The sequence below is a fragment of the Schistocerca cancellata genome, chromosome 10 (genome assembly GCF_023864275.1).
Source record: "Schistocerca cancellata isolate TAMUIC-IGC-003103 chromosome 10, iqSchCanc2.1, whole genome shotgun sequence".
NCBI classification, from domain to species: Eukaryota; Metazoa; Arthropoda; class Insecta; order Orthoptera; family Acrididae; genus Schistocerca; species Schistocerca cancellata.
Genome location: NC_064635.1, coordinates 29,795,291 through 29,813,435, shown reverse-complemented (window position 1 = coordinate 29,813,435; position 18,145 = coordinate 29,795,291). Strand labels below are relative to the sequence as shown.

Sequence of the window (18,145 nt, the reverse complement as noted above, 5' to 3'; positions counted from 1 at the left end):
GACCACTGGCGACAACATCGATGTACTGTGGAGCCCTCACGCCCCACGTGTTGAGCAATTCGGCGGTACGTCCACCCGGCCTCCCGCATGCCCACTATACGCCCTCGCTCAAAGTCCGTCAACTGCACATACAGTTCACGTCCACGCTGTCGCGGCATGCTACCAGTGTTAAAGACTGCGATGGAGCTCCGTATGCCACGGCAAACTGGCTGACACTGACGGCGGCGGTGCACAAATGCTGCGCAGCTAGCGCCATTCGACGGCCAACACCGCGGTTCCTGGTGTGTCCGCTGTGCCGTGCGTGTGATCATTGCTTGTACAGCCCTCTCGCAGTGTCCGGAGCAAGTATGGTGGGTCTGACACACCGGTGTCAATGTGTTCTTTTTTCCATTTCCAGGAGTGTATCTTTTGGAGTCGTCCACTGTAATGAAATGACACAAAAATTCGCAAAAATTTATTATGTAACTAGTGGGATACTTGGGTACTGGAGTAGTGCTAGTTAGTGTAAGCAAAACATGAAACTAACGAAAATTATTATTTATTTTGCAAAAATTCTGAGAAATCACAATGGCACTTTTAGTTATGAATTGAACAAGATATATCCTGGTTCTTTTCGAAATGTGAAGTTACCTCTCAAGGATAGGATTCGCTAATGAAATTTCTATACAAAGTTTAAGATGGTTGTTGACTTGACAGAATGGCTGAGAGGCGCGCCTACTCAACTTGAATAATTATCCTTTACAATGTTGCTAGGTACGGTCGAGGCTGTCGCATGTGAAATGCAGTGAAGTGTACTGTTGTGGAGGAAATATGGGGCTCGCAAGAGATGTAGCGCATAATACCGTAAGCTGCGATGACTGCTGTCTGCGCCGCTCACTTCTGCCAAATAAGATAACTCTCGTTCTATCTGGATTGACCTTCGACAATCAAACTCTCCCTATGCCTTAATGAAGTCCAGGACTCCCATTCGACCTTGTCTATTGGCATGGTACACCGGTCAAATAACCAGTCCACCCCAATGCCACTCAAAATTCGCTCGCAGGCACTTAACTATAACTCTGTCCGTTCACACCGCACAATAAGTGTGTCGGCCACCACAGTGAACAACGCTTAATCGCAAGGACTCAATATAGAGTAGCACTTCGATTCGCTCTCGACAGAGGTGCTCTCCCAGTGAAGTACTGAGGAGAGACTTGTTCCTCGCTCGAAGAGTGACAACAGAATGGTGCCTCTCCACGCCAGACGTGAAGGGGTATATCTTTCAGTCTCTTCCATTATTCCTTCAGCTCAAGGCTTCAGAAATATCGTCTGCCAATCAGCATTGCCCTTCTAAAACGGGAGAATGACGTTTCGTTTAAGGTGACCAATCCAGAAACCTGTAGCATTGGCTTTTGGCGTTTGCTGTCCCCCTGTGAAAATCTCTGAAACTGCATGGTATGTGTAAAGAATGCGTAGGCTGGCTGCTCCCACACAATGTAGCGGAATTTGCTTTTAAGCCGAACACGGTGTCGTTGTCCCCTTTCACTCGGGCCCACACTGTCAGCTACATGGGTGGTCACCGGCCGACATGGGCTGGGTCGTCCTCTGAAGGGTCCGGCGTCGTGTTGTGCAGATTCTCTCCCAAACTAAAAGCTTCTGTGACCGTCGTGTCTGGAATGTACTTACTTGTTAATTGCATATCGTTTATATGAATTCATACAACATTGACTTTATCTTATCGAGTTTGGGTTCGAATGAAGCGTCTTGATGTGCGGAATATGATTGTGAGGGTGGAATATGTAAGCAATGAAGGTCAGGAGACCACGACGTCTTACAGCCTTTCCTGTTAAATCCTCATATGCTCGTCTCAATTCACATCGCTTTGCAACGTTATTCAAATGATGTGACTGTGTCAAACGGGACTAATGCTGTATCTGAACATTATGGGTTTGTTTTTCCTACTCGTTCCCATTAACCTACATTTTCCCAAATTTAGAGCTAGCTGCCATTTATTACATCACCTAGAAATTTTGTCTACATCATCATGTATCCTCTTACAGTCACTCAACTTCGACACCTTACCGTGCACCACAACATGGTCAGCAAACAACCGCAGATTGCTGCCCATCCTACCTGCCAAATCATTTATGTGTACAGAGAACAAGAGCCGTCCTGTCACACTTCCCTGGGGCACTCCTGATGATACCCTTGTCTCACGTGAACATTCGCCATCGAAGACATCGTACTGAGTTCTACAAATGAAGAAGTCTTCGAGCAATCACATACCTGTGAACTTCTTTGATATGTTCGTACTTTCTTTAACAGTCTGCAATGGGCACCGTATCAAACTCTTTTCGGAAATCTAGAGATATGGAATCTGCCTGTTGTCCTTTGTGAGGTAACAGACGAGTTGTGGGACCCTGAAAATATTCTAAGATCGGAGTTGGTGTAGCCGCGACAATGGGAAAACATTGTGTGGAGTGACAAATCACGGTACACAATGTGGCGATACGATGGCAGGGTGTGGGCATGGGGCATGCCCAGTGAACGTCATCTGCCAGCGTGTGTAGTGCCGACAGTAAAATTTGGAGGTGGTGGTGTTATGAAGTGGCCGTGTTTTTCATGGAGGGGGCTTGCACCCCTTGTTGTTTTGCGTGGCACTATCAGAGCACAGACCTACATTGATGTTTTAAGCACCTTCTTGCTTTCCACAGTTGAAGAGAAATTGGGGAATGGGGATTGCATCTTTCAACACGATCGAGCAGCTGTTCATAATTCACAGCCCGTGGCCGAGTGGTTACGCGACAGTAACATCCCTGTAACGGACTGGCCTGCACATAGTCCTGACCTGAATCCTATAGAACACCTTTGGTATGTTTTGGAACGTCGACTTCGCGCCACGCCTCACCGATAGGCATCGATATCTCTCCTCAGTGCAGTACTCCGTGAAGAAGGGTGCCATTTCCCAAGAAACTTTCCAGCGCCTGACTAAATGCATGCCTGCGACAGTGGAAGCTGCCATCAAGGCTACGGGTGGGCCAACACCATACTGAATTCCAGCATTACCGATGGAGGACGCCACGAACTTTTAAGTCATTTTCAGCCAGGTATCCCAATACTTCTGATCACACAATGTAATATCGACAGATGTTACCCATTTTTTATTTCAGATTACTCCTGAGGGGCTACACTGCGTATTTCAAACTCGCAGGCCAATGACTAAATCATAATAACGGGCGCCATTTTGTTCTGTTTTTGGTATTCAGATGTAAAATAAAGTTCAAAGTATTATCAATCATAATCCCCAAACAGATCTTTCGTGTGTCTTTTAATTGTCTCAAAAAATTCGAATCTTTGCCTATTTTTTGTTCATTTGAATGAGAACCTGATCTTAAGCAGAATGACCACCTAAAACAAATAGTAGCAAAAGAAGATGCCAGACTGAGATTCAGAGGAAGAATTTGAAGGAAATATAACTCATCCACCAAGGAAGTAAAAAGGCCGTTGTCCGACCGTTTCTTGAGTACTGTCCGTCAATCGGCGGTTCTTACCAGGTAGGATTGCCGCGTGGAGTGGCCGTGCGGTTTGAGGCGCCATGTCACGGATTGCGCTTCCCCACCCACCGGAGGTTTAAGTCCTCTCTCGGGCATGGGTGTGTGTGTTGTTCTTAGCATAAGTTAGGTTAGTTTAAATTAGTTTAAGTAGTGTGTAAGTCTAGGGACCGATGACCCCAGCAGTTGGGTCCCATAGGAATGCACGCACACACCAGGTAGGATTGATAGAGAAGACAGAGAATTTCCAACGAAGAGCAGTGTGTTTCGCCATAGGGACATTTAGTTGGCCCAATAGCGTTACCAAATGCTCAACAAACTCCAGTGGCAGAAGCTACAAGATAGGCATTGTGAATCACGGAGAGCTTGAGAATCAAAATTTCGACAGAGCGCTTTCCGGGCAATAGTAGGACAATATACACTACTGGCCATTGCAATTGCTACACAACGAAGATGACGTGCTACAGATGCGAAATTTAACCGACAGGAAGAAGATGCTGTGATATGCAAATGATTAGCTTTTCAGAGCATTCACACAAGGTTGGCGCCGGTGGTGACGCCTACAACGTGCTGGCATGAGGAAAGTGTCCAACCGATTTCTAATACACAAACAGCAGTTGACCGGCGTTGCCTGGTGAAACGTTGTGATGCCTCGTGTAAGGAGGAGAAATGCGTACCATCACGTTTCCGACTTTGATAAAGGTCGGATTGAAGCCTATCGCGTTTGCGGTTTATCGTATCGCGACATTGCTGCTCGCGTTGGTCGAGATCCAATGACTGTTAGCAGAATATGGAATAGGTGGTTTCAGGAGGTTAATACTGAACGCCGTGCTGGATCCCAACGGCCTCGTATTACTAACAGTCGAGATGACCGCGACATCGCGGTGAACGCACATTGGAAGCGTGTATTCGTCATCGCCATACTGGCGTATCACCCGGCGTAATGGTATGGGGTGCCATTGGTTACACGTCTCGGTCACCTCTTGTGCGCATTGACGGCACTTTGAACAGTGGACGTTACATTTCAGATGTGTTTACGACCCGTGGCTCTATCCTTCATTCGATCCCTACGAAACCCTATATTTCAGCAGGATAATTCACGACCGCATGTTGCAGGTCCTGTTCGGGCCTTTCTGGAAACAGAAAATGTTCGACTGCTGCCCTGGCCAGCACATTCGCCAGATCTCTCACAAAACTTCTGGTCAATGGTGGCCGAGCAACTGGCTCGTCACAATACGCCAGTCACTACTCTTGATGAACTGTGGTATCGTGTTGAAGTTGCATGGGCAGCTGTACCTGTACACGCCATCCAAGCTCTGTTTGACTCAATGCCTAGGCGCATCAAGGCCGTTATTATGGCCAGAGGTGGTTGTTCTGGGTACTGATTTCTCAGGTTCTATGCACCCAAACTGCGTGAAAATGTAATCTCATGCCAGTTCTAGTATAATATATTTGTCCAGTGAATACCCGCTCATCATCTCCATTCCATCTTGGTGTAGCAATTGTAATGGCTAGTAGTGTAATACTTCCTCCCTTCATACAAGTCGCGAAGTGATCACGAGGAGAAAATTCGGGATACTAGAGCTAATACTGAGGCTTACCGACAGCCATTATATCCACGCGCTGTTTGCCAGTGGGACAGGGAAAGTGGGACCACGAGCACGCTCCACCACACACCGTCAGGTGGCATGCGGAGTATTGATTCAGATGTAGATATCTCACCAGCAGCATCCACACGGTACCAACACCACCTCAACTCAGCATCAGGATTCGTCCACAGTCGCCGTAAAGAAAAACCAAATTGGACATTCGACAGGAGATCGTACAGTTATTGAACTATACGAAATAACATCATCATGACTTCTGAACGGTTTCAGTTAGGACGTTCAAACTGCCCGGTTCGCCACGGGGCATCATAGGAATCAGTATGTTTCGGTTTAGCGACGAAGCCCACTTTCATTTGGAATGGTTCGTCAATAGGCAAAATTGGCGCATTTGGGGCACTGAGAAACCGCATTTCGTGATCGAAAAGTCGCTTCACCCTCAACGGGTGACTGTGTGGTGCGCAATGTCCAGTCACGGAATCATCGGTGCGATATTTCTTGATAGCACGGTGACTACTGAAGGTTTTTGAAGATGATTTTATCCTCATTATCCAGAGTGCCCCTGATTTCGACAAGATGTGGTTCATGCAAGACGGAGCTCGACCCCATGAAAGCAGATGAGTGATATCCCGGAGGATCACTTTGGGGATCGCCTTCTAGCTCTGGGGTACCCAAGAGGCCACGGGAGTGGGTCTCGATCCTTATTATCCAGAGTGACCCTGATTTCAACACAATGTAGTTGATGCAAGACTGAGCTCGACCCCATCGAAGCAGATGAGTGTTTGATATCCCGGAGGAGCACTTTGGGACCGCATTCTGGCTCTGGGTTACCCAAGAGGCCACTGGCATGGGTCTCGATTGGCCGCCATTTTCTCCAGATCTGAACACATGCGACTCATTTTTGTGGGGCAACATTAAAGACAAGGTATACAGCAGTAACCTCAAAACCACTACTGAACTGAAAACAGCCATTCAGGAGATCAAGCACAGCATCAATGTTTTGACAGTTCAGCGGGTCATGCAGAATTTCGCTATTCGTCTGCGCCACATCATCGCCAATGATGGATCAATATCGAACATGTCATAACCTAAATCCGAATATCTGTAGTGACGTTTACATGTTGAATAAAGTGTGTGCACGCCGTAGTTTTAACTAATTTACGTTTTTTTCATATACTTCGATAGTTTTCACCCTGTGGTTGCCGTCCACTGAATTCTGGACTAGACCAGAGTTGACGTCAGATCAGTGCAACTGAACACTGATTTCTTAAGTAACAGAACCCAGTACATTGTCCTCGATGGTGAGTGTTGATCGGAAGTGAGGGTATCATCTGGAGTGTCCCAGGGAAGTGTGGTAGGTCCGCTGTTGTTTTCTATCTACATAAATGATCTTTTGGACAGGGTGGATAGCAATGTGCGGCTGTTTGCTGATTATGCTGCGGTGTACGGGAAGGGTCGTCGTTGAGTGACTGTAGGAGGATACAAGATGACTTGGGCAGGATTTGTGATTAGAGTAAAGAATGGCAGCTAACTCTAAATATAGATAAATGTGAATTAATACAGATGACTAGGAAAAAGAATCCTGTAATGTTTGAATACTCCATTAGTAGTGTAGCGCTTGACATAGTCACGTCGATTAAATATTTGGGAGTAACATTGCAGAGCGATATGAAGTGGGACAAGCATGTAATGACAGTTGTGGGGAAGGCAGATAGTCGTCTTCGGTTCATTGGTAGAATTTTGGGAAGATGTGGTTCATCTGTAAAGGAGCACGCTATAAAACACTAATGCAACCTATTCTTGAGTACTGCTCGAGTGTTTGGGATCCCTATCAGGTCGGATTGAGGGAGGACATAGAAGGAATTCAGAGGCGGGCTGCTAGATTTGTTACTGGTAGGTTTGATCATCACGCGAGTGTTACGGAAATGCTTCAGGAACTCGGGTGGGAGTCTCTGGAGGAAAGGAGGCGTTCATTTCGAGAATCGCCACTGAGGAAATTTAGAGAACCCGCACTTGAGGCTGACTGCAGTACAATTTTACTGCCGCCAACTCATATTTCGCGGAAAGACCACAAAGATAAGATAAGAGAGATTAGGACTCGTACAGAGGCATATAGGCAGTCATTTTCCCTCGTTCAGTCTGGGAGTGGAACAGGGAGAGAAGATGCTAGTTGTGGTACGAGGCACCCTCCGCCAGGCACCATATGGTGGATTGCGTAGTATGTATGTAGATGTAGATGTAGATATTGTCACGCACCTTCTTCATACTGCAGCTGAGTAATAGGACGTTTCAATAAACAACTTGTTGCTACTTTGTGTTGCCATCGTTTTGTCGGAAGTGTCGCCTAGCCCTGTTTAGGTTGTGATGGGGCTGTATAGTTGCAAGGTGCAAGCGGTCTGTCTCACAAAAGCTACTACTTTTGATTGTACGGGGATCCATATCTTCCGCATTTATTGTTCTGGCCGTTCCTTGTCTTCTACACTGACGTGGTTTTTGATTCAAAAAGAATAATGATGGGCAAACATTTTAATAGAATGCACAGACACTGCAACAGCAAGAACGAAGTTTTGTGTAAAATGCACTTGCTGGATCTCGAGTCGTGCTTCGTAGCTCAGTCGGTAGAGCAGTTGCTCGCGAAAGGCAAAGATCCCGAGTTCGAGTTCCGGTCGGGCACGCATTTTTAATCTGGCAGGAAGTTTCCTATGTAAATTTTACTATTGAAATGCCGATGTATTACTTTCTTCATCTTCCTGCAATGATGTGTTATGACTTAATACGCTACATTGTACTTATGTTAGAGATGTAATTTTTTGTAATTTAATTTTTCCTGTAGATCATACATTGTGTGCAGAGAAGTTCACGATGATATAGGACAAGTCAAAAATGAAGATGATACGTGGTTAAAATGGTTATGTTCCTGATATTACAACGCTAGTCCACATCTCGTGGTCTCGCGGTTCCGTTCTCGCTTCCCGAGCCCGAGGTCCCGGGTTCGATTCCCAGCGGTTTCAGGGATTTTCACCTGCCTCGAGATGACTGGGCGTTGTTGTGTCGTCTCCATCATCATCATTCATCCCCATTACGGTCGAAGAAATGCAATGGCAAATCACTTCCGCTAGGACCTTGCCTAGTACGGCGGTGCGGGTCTCCGGCATCGTCCTATATGCTCTGTCAAGGAGCATGGGACCTCATCATCATTATAACGATATAAATGTTCATATAATACGTATGTAATGCCAAGAAACAGGAAAGCAAATAGGTGGCTATGTTGTGAAAAATTCAGAATTTCGCAATATTTCTAAATAAGTTCACATTATTAAGCGAAAGAAAAAAATTTTCAAATGTGTGTGAAATCTTATGGGACTTAACTGCTAAGGTCATCAGTCCTGAAGCTTACACACTACTTAACCTAAATTATCCTAAGGACAGACACACACACCCATGCCCGAGGGAGGACTCGAACCTCCGCCGGGACCAGCGGCACAGTCCATGACCGCAGCGCCTAAGACCGCTCGGCTAATACCGCGCGGCTAAGCGAAAGAAACCTATAAGCAGATAACATGGAAATTCAAAAGTACCAAATGCATTTAAAAATTCATTGCAAAAGTAAGACAGTAAATGTGACACACTTCTTTATTAAGGAGTCTGGGTTTACATACAAAGTACATGGACAGAAAAAATAACACGGAAATTCAACAGTATGCTTTAAAAATACTTTACAAAGTGTAGGCTTGTATACAAATGCATAGAGCATGGACAGAAAAAGTAACAACTTAAACAGAGTTCCGTTCTACATAAGAAGATTAGCTTTTAAGGAGAAATTAGAATTTTGTGTCAAGAAATGCAGTAATGGAGTAAAAGCAGTGATTTAATAAACTTTGTTTTCTCATTTCCTTCAGATTATTAACTGTCTTGCTCTCTGATGGGAGATCATCATCATCATCATCATTTAAGACTGATTATGCCTTTCAGCGTTCAGTCTGGAGCATAGCCCCCCTTATACAGTTCCTCCATGATCCCCTATTCAGTGCTAACATTGGTGCCTCTTCTGATGTTAAACCTATTACTTCAAAATCATTCTTAACCGAATCCAGGTACCTTCTCCTCGGTCTGCCCCGGCTCCTCCTACCCTCTACTGCTGAATCCATGAGTCTCTTGGGTAACCTTGCTTCTTTCATGCGTGTAACATGACCCCACCATCTAAGCCTGTTCGCCCTGACTGCTACATCTATAGAGTTCATTCCCAGTTTTTCTTTGATTTCCTCATTGTGGACACCCTCCTGCCATTGTTCCCATCTACTAGTACCTGCAATCATCCTAGCTACTTTCATATCCGTAACCTCAACCTTGTTGATAAGGTAACATGAATCCACCCAGCTTTCGCTCCCATACAACAAAGTTGGTCGAAAGATCGAACGGTGCACAGATAACTTAGTCTTGGTACTGACTTCCTTCTTGCAGAAGAGAGTAGATCGTAGCTGAGCGCCCACCGCATTTGCTTTGCTACACCTCGCTTCCAGTTCTTTCACTATGTTGCCATCCTGTGAGAATATGCATCCTAAGTACTTGAAACCGTCCAACTGTTCTAACTTTGTTCCTCCTATTTGGCACTCAATCCGTTTATATTTCTTTCCCACTGACATTACTTTCGTTTTGGAGATGCTAATCTTCATACCATAGTCCTTACATTTCTGATCTAGCTCTGAAATATTACTTTGCAAACTTTCAATCGAATCTGCCATCACAACAAAGTCATCCGCACATGCAAGACTGCTTATTTTGTGTTCACATATCTTAATCTCACCCAGCCAGTCTATTGTTTTCAACATATGATCCATAAATAATATGAACAACAGTGGAGACAGGTTGCAGCCTTGTCTTACCCCTGAAACTACTCTGAACCATGAACTCAATTTACCGTCAACTCTAACTGCTGCCTGACTATCCATGTACAGACCTTTAATTGCTTGCAAAAGTTTGCCTCCTATTCCATAATCTTGTAGAACAGACAACAACTTCCTCCTAGGAACCCGGTCATATGCCTTTTCTAGATCTATAAAGCATAGATACAATTCTCTGTTCCACTCATAACACTTCTCCATTATATGCCGTAAGCTAAAGATCTGGTCCTGACAACCCCTAAGAGGCCTAAACCCACACTGATTTTCATCCAATTGGTCCTCAACTAATACTCGCACTTTCCTTTCAACAATACCTGAGAAGATTTTACCCACAACGCTGATTAAAGAGATACCTCTGTAGTTGTTACAATCTTTTCTGTTTCCATGTTTAAAGATTGGTGTGATTACTGCTTTTGTCCAGTCTGATGGAACCTGTCCCGACTCCCAGGCCATTTCAGTTATCCTGTGTAGCCATTTAAGACCTGACATTCCACTGTATTTGATGAGTTCCGACTTAATTTCATCCACCCCAGCTGCTTTATTGCACTGCAATCTATTGACCATTTTTTCCACTTCCTCAAATGTGATCCTATTTCCATCATCATTCCTATCCCATTCTGCCTCGAAATCTGAAACATTACTGATCGCATTTTCACTTACATTGAGCAACTCTTCAAAATATTACCTCCATCTGCCCAAGGCATGCACAGGATTCACCAGCAGTTTTCCTGTCCTGTCCAAAATACTTGTCATTTCCTTCTTACCTCCCTTTCGAAGACTGCTAATTACACTCCAGAATGGTTTTCCAGCAGCTTGACCCATAGTCTCCAACCTGTTTCCAAAGTCTTCCCACGATTTCTTCTTGGATGCTGCAATTATCTGTTTGGCTTTGTTTCTTTCTTCAACATAACTTTCTCTGTCTACCTGGGTTCTGGTATGTAGCCATTTTTGATACGCCTTCTTTTTCCTTTTACAGGCTGCCTTGACTGTATCATTCCACCAAGCTGTTTGCTTCATCCTACTTTTACATACTGCTGTTCCAAGACATTCTTTAGCCACTTCTAGTACTGTGTCCCTGTACCTTGTCCATTCCTTTTCCAATGACTGTAATTGACTACATTCAACTAACTGGTACCTTTCTGAGATCGCTGTTATGTACTTGTGCCTGATTTCCTTATCCTGAAGTTTCTCCACTCTTATCCTCCTACATATGGACTTGACCTCCTGCACTTTCGGCCTCACAATCCCAATTTCACTGCAGATTAAATAATGATCAGTGTCATCGCCCATACTGGCACAGAAATCCAAGAGTTGTTTCCCGTTCCTGTTGGCCTCCATATCCTTTCCAAATTTACCCATAACCTTTTCATACCCTTCTGTTCGATTTCGAATCCTGGCGTTAAAATCACCCATGAGCAGAACACTGTCCTTGTCCTTTACTCTAACAACTACATCACTGAGTGCCTCATAAAAGCTATCCATCTTATCTTGATCTGTCCCTTCACAATGCGAATATACTGACACAATCCTAATTTTCTTGCTAGACACTGTCAAATCTATCCACATCAGTCGTTCGTTTACATACCTTATTGCAACTACGCTGGGTTCCATTTCTTTCCTGATGTAAAGCCCTACTCCCCATTGTGCTATTCCTGCTTTGACTCCTGACAGGTAGACCTTGTATTCTTCCACTTCCTCTTCTTTCTCACCCCTTACCCGAATGTCACTAACAGCTAAAACATCCAGCCCCATCTTACTTGCAGCCTCTGCCAGCTCTACCTTCTTCCCAGAGTAGCCCCCATTGATATTAATAGCTCCCCATCTCATTACCATTTGTTTGCCAAGTCGTATCTTAGGAGTCCCTGGTTTGTCAGTTAGAGGTGGGAATCCGTCACCTCCAAAGGTCCGAGGCATTTTGCTCTGATTGATGCCAGCATCATATTTAAAGTACCAGGGAAGCAGGTTGCTAGCCTTACTTGCCCCGAGTCCCATTGGGTTTTACCCCTAACGGCTGAGGGACTAACCGGTGGATTTGGTAGTCTTTGCCGTATGAGCACAAAGGTGACCACGACTCAAAATATGTCCGAGATGCCCAGCCTTATTCCAAAGTAACTGGTATCCCGACTGTCGGGACCACTTACTTGGCCACTCATACGTTGCCCGTGGTTCATGAACTAGGACATGACTACAGGAACCCACACCATGAACCACTTGATGGGAGATGGCTGTAAATTTTTATGCCCGTATATTTAACACCATAGCATATAATTTGGTGCTGTTTGCTTCAATTTTTAACTGAGATTTGTTTTTAGAGTCGTGTGTGTGGCAATCTATATTTCTGTGTAGGGTTCGTAAATGTTGAGTTACGAAACAAACCTGTTCTATTATATAAAGGCATGGCATCGGCAGGACTTTTAATGCTTTAAGCAGTGGTTTACAGTGTTCAGTTCTGTTTTTTGATGTACTGAGGTGTATCTGCATAAGATCCGATGATGGCCACTTAGATTTTCCGAAACCGGTCGTCAAAAAATAAATTAAAATCAGAGATTGACGTTTTTGCATTTATCGCTCTGTATTGTTCTAGCCGTCGGACTCATCTACGTCTATATCTACATGGATATTCCACAAATCACACTTGCCTGGCTGATTTTCTATTATTCCACTCTCGCTCAGCGTGAGAAAAAAACTAGCACCTATACCTTTCCGTGCGAGCTCTGGTTTCCCTTTCTCCCTATGCAGGTCGGCGTCAACAAAACATTTTCCCACTCGGAGGAGAAAGTTGTTGACTGAAATTTCGTGAGGAGATCCCGTGAAGCAAGAACTGCCTTTCTTTTAATAATGTCCATCCCAAATCCTGTATCATGTCCGTAACACTCTCCGGTCTATTTCTCGATAATGCAAAACGTGCTACCCTTATTTGAAATTTCTCGATGTACTTCGTTAGTCCTGTGTGGTAAGGATCCTACACCGCTCAGCGGTACACTAAAAAGAGGACGGACAAGCCTAGTGTAGGCAGTCTCTTTAGTAGAGCTAGTTAAGCCAATAAAACGTAGCTTTTGGTTCGCCTTCCCCACAACATTTTCTATGTGTTCTTTCCAATTTAACTTGTTCGTAATTGTAATTCCTAGGTATTTAGTTGAAGTTACGGCTTTCAGGTTTGATTGATATATCGGGTAACCGAAATTTAACGTGTTGCTTTTAGCACTCATGTGGATGACCTCACACGTTTCATTATCCAGGGTCAATTTCCAGTCTGCGCATCACACAGGTATCTTTTCTAAATGATTTTGCCAGTTGTTTTGACATTCCGATGACTTTACTAAGCGGTAAACGACAGCGTCATATGCACACACCGATGATGGCTGTGCAGATTGTCTCTTACATCGTTTATATAGGTAAGGAACAGCAGATGGCCTATAACACTACCTTGGGGATCAGCAGAAAGCACTTCTGTTTTACTCGATGACTTTCCGTCAGTTACTACGAACTGTGGTCTCTCTGACAGGAAATCATGAATCCAGTCGCATAACTGAGGCGATATTCCGCAAGCACTCAATTTGATTACAAGCCGCTTTTGACGTACGGTGTCTTCTGGAAATCTAGAAATATGGAATCAATTTGATATCCCTTATCGATAGCACTCAGCACTCCGTGCGGGTAAAGAGCTACTTATGTTTCACAAGAACGATGTTTTCTAAATCTGTGTTGACTGTGTGTCAACAGACTGTTATCTTCGACTTCATTCATAGTGTCTCTCCTGCCGCAGTAACGATGCACATTTCTACGCGCTAACTTTTTGTCCAAATCGTAAAAACGCATACAGTTTCCTTTTTCATGTATATCCATTTCATGTGCTCACATCTAGAGAGTCTGCCGATATTACCGATATTTCGATCTACCGATATTACGAAATACATCGATTCGGAAATACCAAGAGGTTTTGTTGTTATTTTATGAATCTGCGCAAAATTTATGGAGTTATGGCATCTTCGCTGTTGGCAACATCAGCAAAAAATTTTCAGTGTGTACGATACGACAATTTTAGATTGTTTTCAAATCTCTTTTCGCCCTTTACGCACACCGACTGGCGCTGCTCCTGCATTCCGCTCGCTGACAAGCACACGTTAATGCACTGTTCAAAGAAAGACTGAAACCACACGTGAACTCACGATAATGCCAGACGGAAACATAAAACATTCAGCTGGCGCTAGCCTGCTGCAGTGTTACTGTACTCAGTTCATCATAAGAATAAACCTGATGTAGTGATGGGGAGCTCGTGAATGAGTCGTTCAAATGAACGCTTCGCTCCAGTGAAGTGTGAACTAACCACTCAATTTCAATGAACTGGTACTTCAAACTCTTCACAGATAGCACACTCCACACTTTTTTCTAGTTCACTCACTCTCTTCCCCTCTCCCTCCCCCACTACATCGGCTCTACGTCACTCACCCTCCCTTCACTTCAGTCAACCTTAAGTCCTCCCTCTACTGCCTGTCGACGAATCGCGCGGTGTTTGTGGGGAACGATAGGTTTACGAGGGGTTGGGTAGGTGAGGGGCGAGGGGAAGGCAGCGTCAGCTGCTTCCTGTAGTGCAGACATCATTACCCGTGACTATTTGTGCAGTTAAACTTCGCGTCTACGGGTAGCCTACAGTTGGCTGCGCTTTCAGACAAATGAATATTAAAGATACAAACGGAGAGGGTGGCTGTGTGAGCACGCACAGCCAATATGAAAATAAAAGGTTTACTAATAACACTAAAAGAGGGATTTTACCTGAAATCGTACCAACGACTACAGGTGACAGTTTACGTTTTGAATCTGGAGGATTATTATTCTCAACAAAAATAAAATCTATAGGAAAACTTCTGAATAATTACTTATCTTAGGTATATAGATTTTGTGACAGTGGTGAACATACTCATTCTATTTTGGATTAAATTTTAAAACGAACATAAAATTGTACTGCATTTCGTTGGTAGCCCTAGTTTTCAGTCCATGAATACAACAAATAATGTTTCATTTGGCAGATAAAGACTATTTTGGGCGCTTCATGAGAAAATGTCGAGCAAGATTAAATGTAATACCTTCTTTATATGTGACAGGCTTCTCTGTTTATCTTTCCTTTGTCCCCTTCGACCATGCTCTATTTAAGTTAACTCAGACGCTGTAAGAGCGTAAAACGTTGCGTGCATGTTACTGCATAGTTCGGCCATCTGTTGGTAAAATTATGAAGTATTACGAAGCTTTATTGTATGAGCGAGGCGAAGCGAGCGTAGCCGCGGCGAACTGGGCAACTTCGCCAGGCCTCCGTACTTCATGAATGAACTACTTCGTTTGAACGCTTCACGGCAAAGAGTGAAATGAATGAAGTAGTTCACGGGAATGAACGAGTTCGACCCATCTCTAACCTGATGTAAACAAACGCAAACGCGACGATTGGTCAGAAACCATAGCACACGTACATTGGTGTTGTTACGCTCTTGGAAGTAGGTCCTACTTACGTATTAGATATATTATTACTACGTTAAGTTACATGAAACTTTAAGATATTCAAATGTGTTAACACCCATCAAAGTTTTTCTTAATCACGCTTTAGCTACATAGATTTTATTTCAAAAATCGTGTACAGTCACAGCCCCTGCAGCGTTTTGCTCTGATTGTCCTGCTGTTAATGCGCACGGTTGAAAAGTGCTGAGAAACAGGCTGTTCTTAATGTTTTTCATAAATTTACGGATATAATCGGCTTTGAAATTTTCCCAGCGTTGCATATAACGCTGTTCATATTCAAACCCACATGAAACGAGTAGTGCAGTTCGTAGCGGAATGGAATGTAAATCAACTGCCGTTATTCGTACGTTGGTACCAGATCTCCCTTGCATCAGTTTTTTTTTTTCTCGTTCAATTTGAAATACCTACATCTCGTAATTATGAAACTCATCCTCATTTTTTATTAATAATGTACGTCTTCTTGTTTCTAATTACGTATTGGAAGCGAAATTCCTGCTTCCATTTCAAATATAAATTCTTAATTATTGTTTAAATTAAGAAAACATAAGAATTTAATTTTTAAGGCAAAAATGAAAAACCAAATCCTCTTTATTTGGACAGTGTCCATAGTTTTAAGTCTCAGAGGTAGATAAGCATTGTAGAAACATGAAAAACGATCTTTTCACAGCATCGAGCACATCATAGAAATGCTGCATTTTTACATTTGCTACTGTACTATTACAATGTGAAGACAACAGAACCGATCTGGAGCCAAGCTGCGGGATTTGACCCGAGAAGTAACAAGACTTGTTAAGCTGCCAGAAGTACTGGAACTAACGCACGCAGCTTTTTCACACGTCACTGCCGAACGCTGGCGGGATACAGAAGGGCTCGTCATAAAAGAAGAGACAATGCTGCCTCTGGTTGGCTTCGTGGATTCTGTTGTTGATAGGCTCGTTATCAACCTAGCAGGTGACATTTCCCAAACTGAAATGTATTTCTCGGATTCGGGTAAGGAAGGAGCTGAGAGATTACCAGAGGACTGACTGTAAGTAATAACTTCAGTGGCTTCAACATTTAACTATACAGTGATAGTCTTTAATAACCTCTTTCGTTACACACAGCTTATGCAGAAAAATTACGCTGTGGTTAAGTCAGCAATTTTCACATTCTTGTTTTTAATTACAATAATACGTTAGCTAAAAAAGATAACGTGTTGTGGTTTCCGTCTAGTCGTCTAAGGAGCGTATTGTGGGAGATCTGCAGTGTATTAATTCCTTCTGCTTAAAAATTAAATGACATTTGAAGCTATATTGTTCCTCTGCTCGTCTCTTTACGTGTCATCTGCAGCTAACCACGTCACTGGAGGCTAGCTGTACCAGCTGACCGGCCAGTGCTGTCCAAGTTAAATGCGCCGGTAAAGCTGTTGTCCCGTATTACCGCTAAGTTGATGTGCGCGTAACGCACAACACAAAACGTACCCTTAATATCGTACTTGACAGTTCTCGAGACAGCCTGGCTGCAGTCCCACGTGAAACGGAAACCCAATGAGGTTCCAGCAAACGCGGAAGAATACACAGTGCAATGTTCACATCAGGTTTATTCTTATGATGAACGGATTATAGTGTACATGCGGCAACAAAGCTATGAGGCGAGCGAATCACAGCGCCTTAGTACAGCCGGACTGCAGGATGCATGTATGACCTTGAGGAGTCTTAATTTTGATTGGTACTCTAGTGGAAACACGCCTTAACGAAGAAGAAGAATGTAGACTATCATGTTCATCGCAGGACTTACGTGGTTCGTCTGAAACGCTACGACTTGCGGAGTGTTTTAAAAATCCGTCTCCCTTCCGTGTGCACGTATCAGCGCGCGCTCGCTGCAACTGTTGTTGACACACTGTGGGTCGTTCAGCGGGCTACAAAGGCCGTCCTATCTCTGCCTGAAGGAGGCGCCCTGTGCAGAGTTCAAGGTGCTGGAGACGGCGAGAGGCGCAGGAACTAGTCCACCTAAGTTTCTCGCGTTCGTATCGAGTATCTCCATTATGATGATACGGTTAGGCACGGTGCAGATCAGCAGATGTATGCGTTTGAGGTAGGCAACACACCGATAAGGGGAGGCCATGACGTTGGGATCACAGACTTGGATCATTGGAACAGCGGAAAGTTCCACGGGACTGGAAGAAGGCCCAGGTCATAGCAATCTACAAAAAGGGTAGAAAATCGGATGCACGTAATTACCGGCCAATTTCACTGACGTCGATTTGTTGTAGAATCATGGAACATATTGAAATGAAACTCATTATGGAACATATTTTCTGTTCAGACATAATGACCTTTCTAGGCTCTGAGAAGCTCATCTGCAGAAACCAGTACGGTTTCAGGAAACAGCGGTCATGCAAGACACAGCTGGCCCTCTTTGTGCATGATATACAGCAGGCTCTAGATACCGGCTCCCAGGTTGATGCCTTATTTCTCGACTTTCAAAAGGCTTTCGACTCAGTTCCGCACTGTCGCTTGCTCCAAAAAGTGCGCGCTTACGGCCTATTCGATGACATAAGCGGTTGGATAGATAGTTTTCTAACAGACAGGGGGCAGTATGTCGTCCTGAACGGGGTGACTCC

General features: G+C 44.1%; 1 protein-coding gene across 1 annotated transcript in view; it reads right to left on the bottom strand.

The window, feature by feature from the left end:
* Positions 1-17,414, bottom strand: part of LOC126106610 (15-hydroxyprostaglandin dehydrogenase [NAD(+)]-like) — a 128,426-nt gene extending 111,012 nt beyond the window's left edge. The window contains exon 1 of the mRNA XM_049912957.1: positions 17,320-17,414. The gene's annotated coding sequence lies outside the window, so the exon portion shown is untranslated. The remainder of the gene's footprint in view (positions 1-17,319) is intronic.
* Between the last annotated feature and the right edge of the window lie 731 nt (positions 17,415-18,145).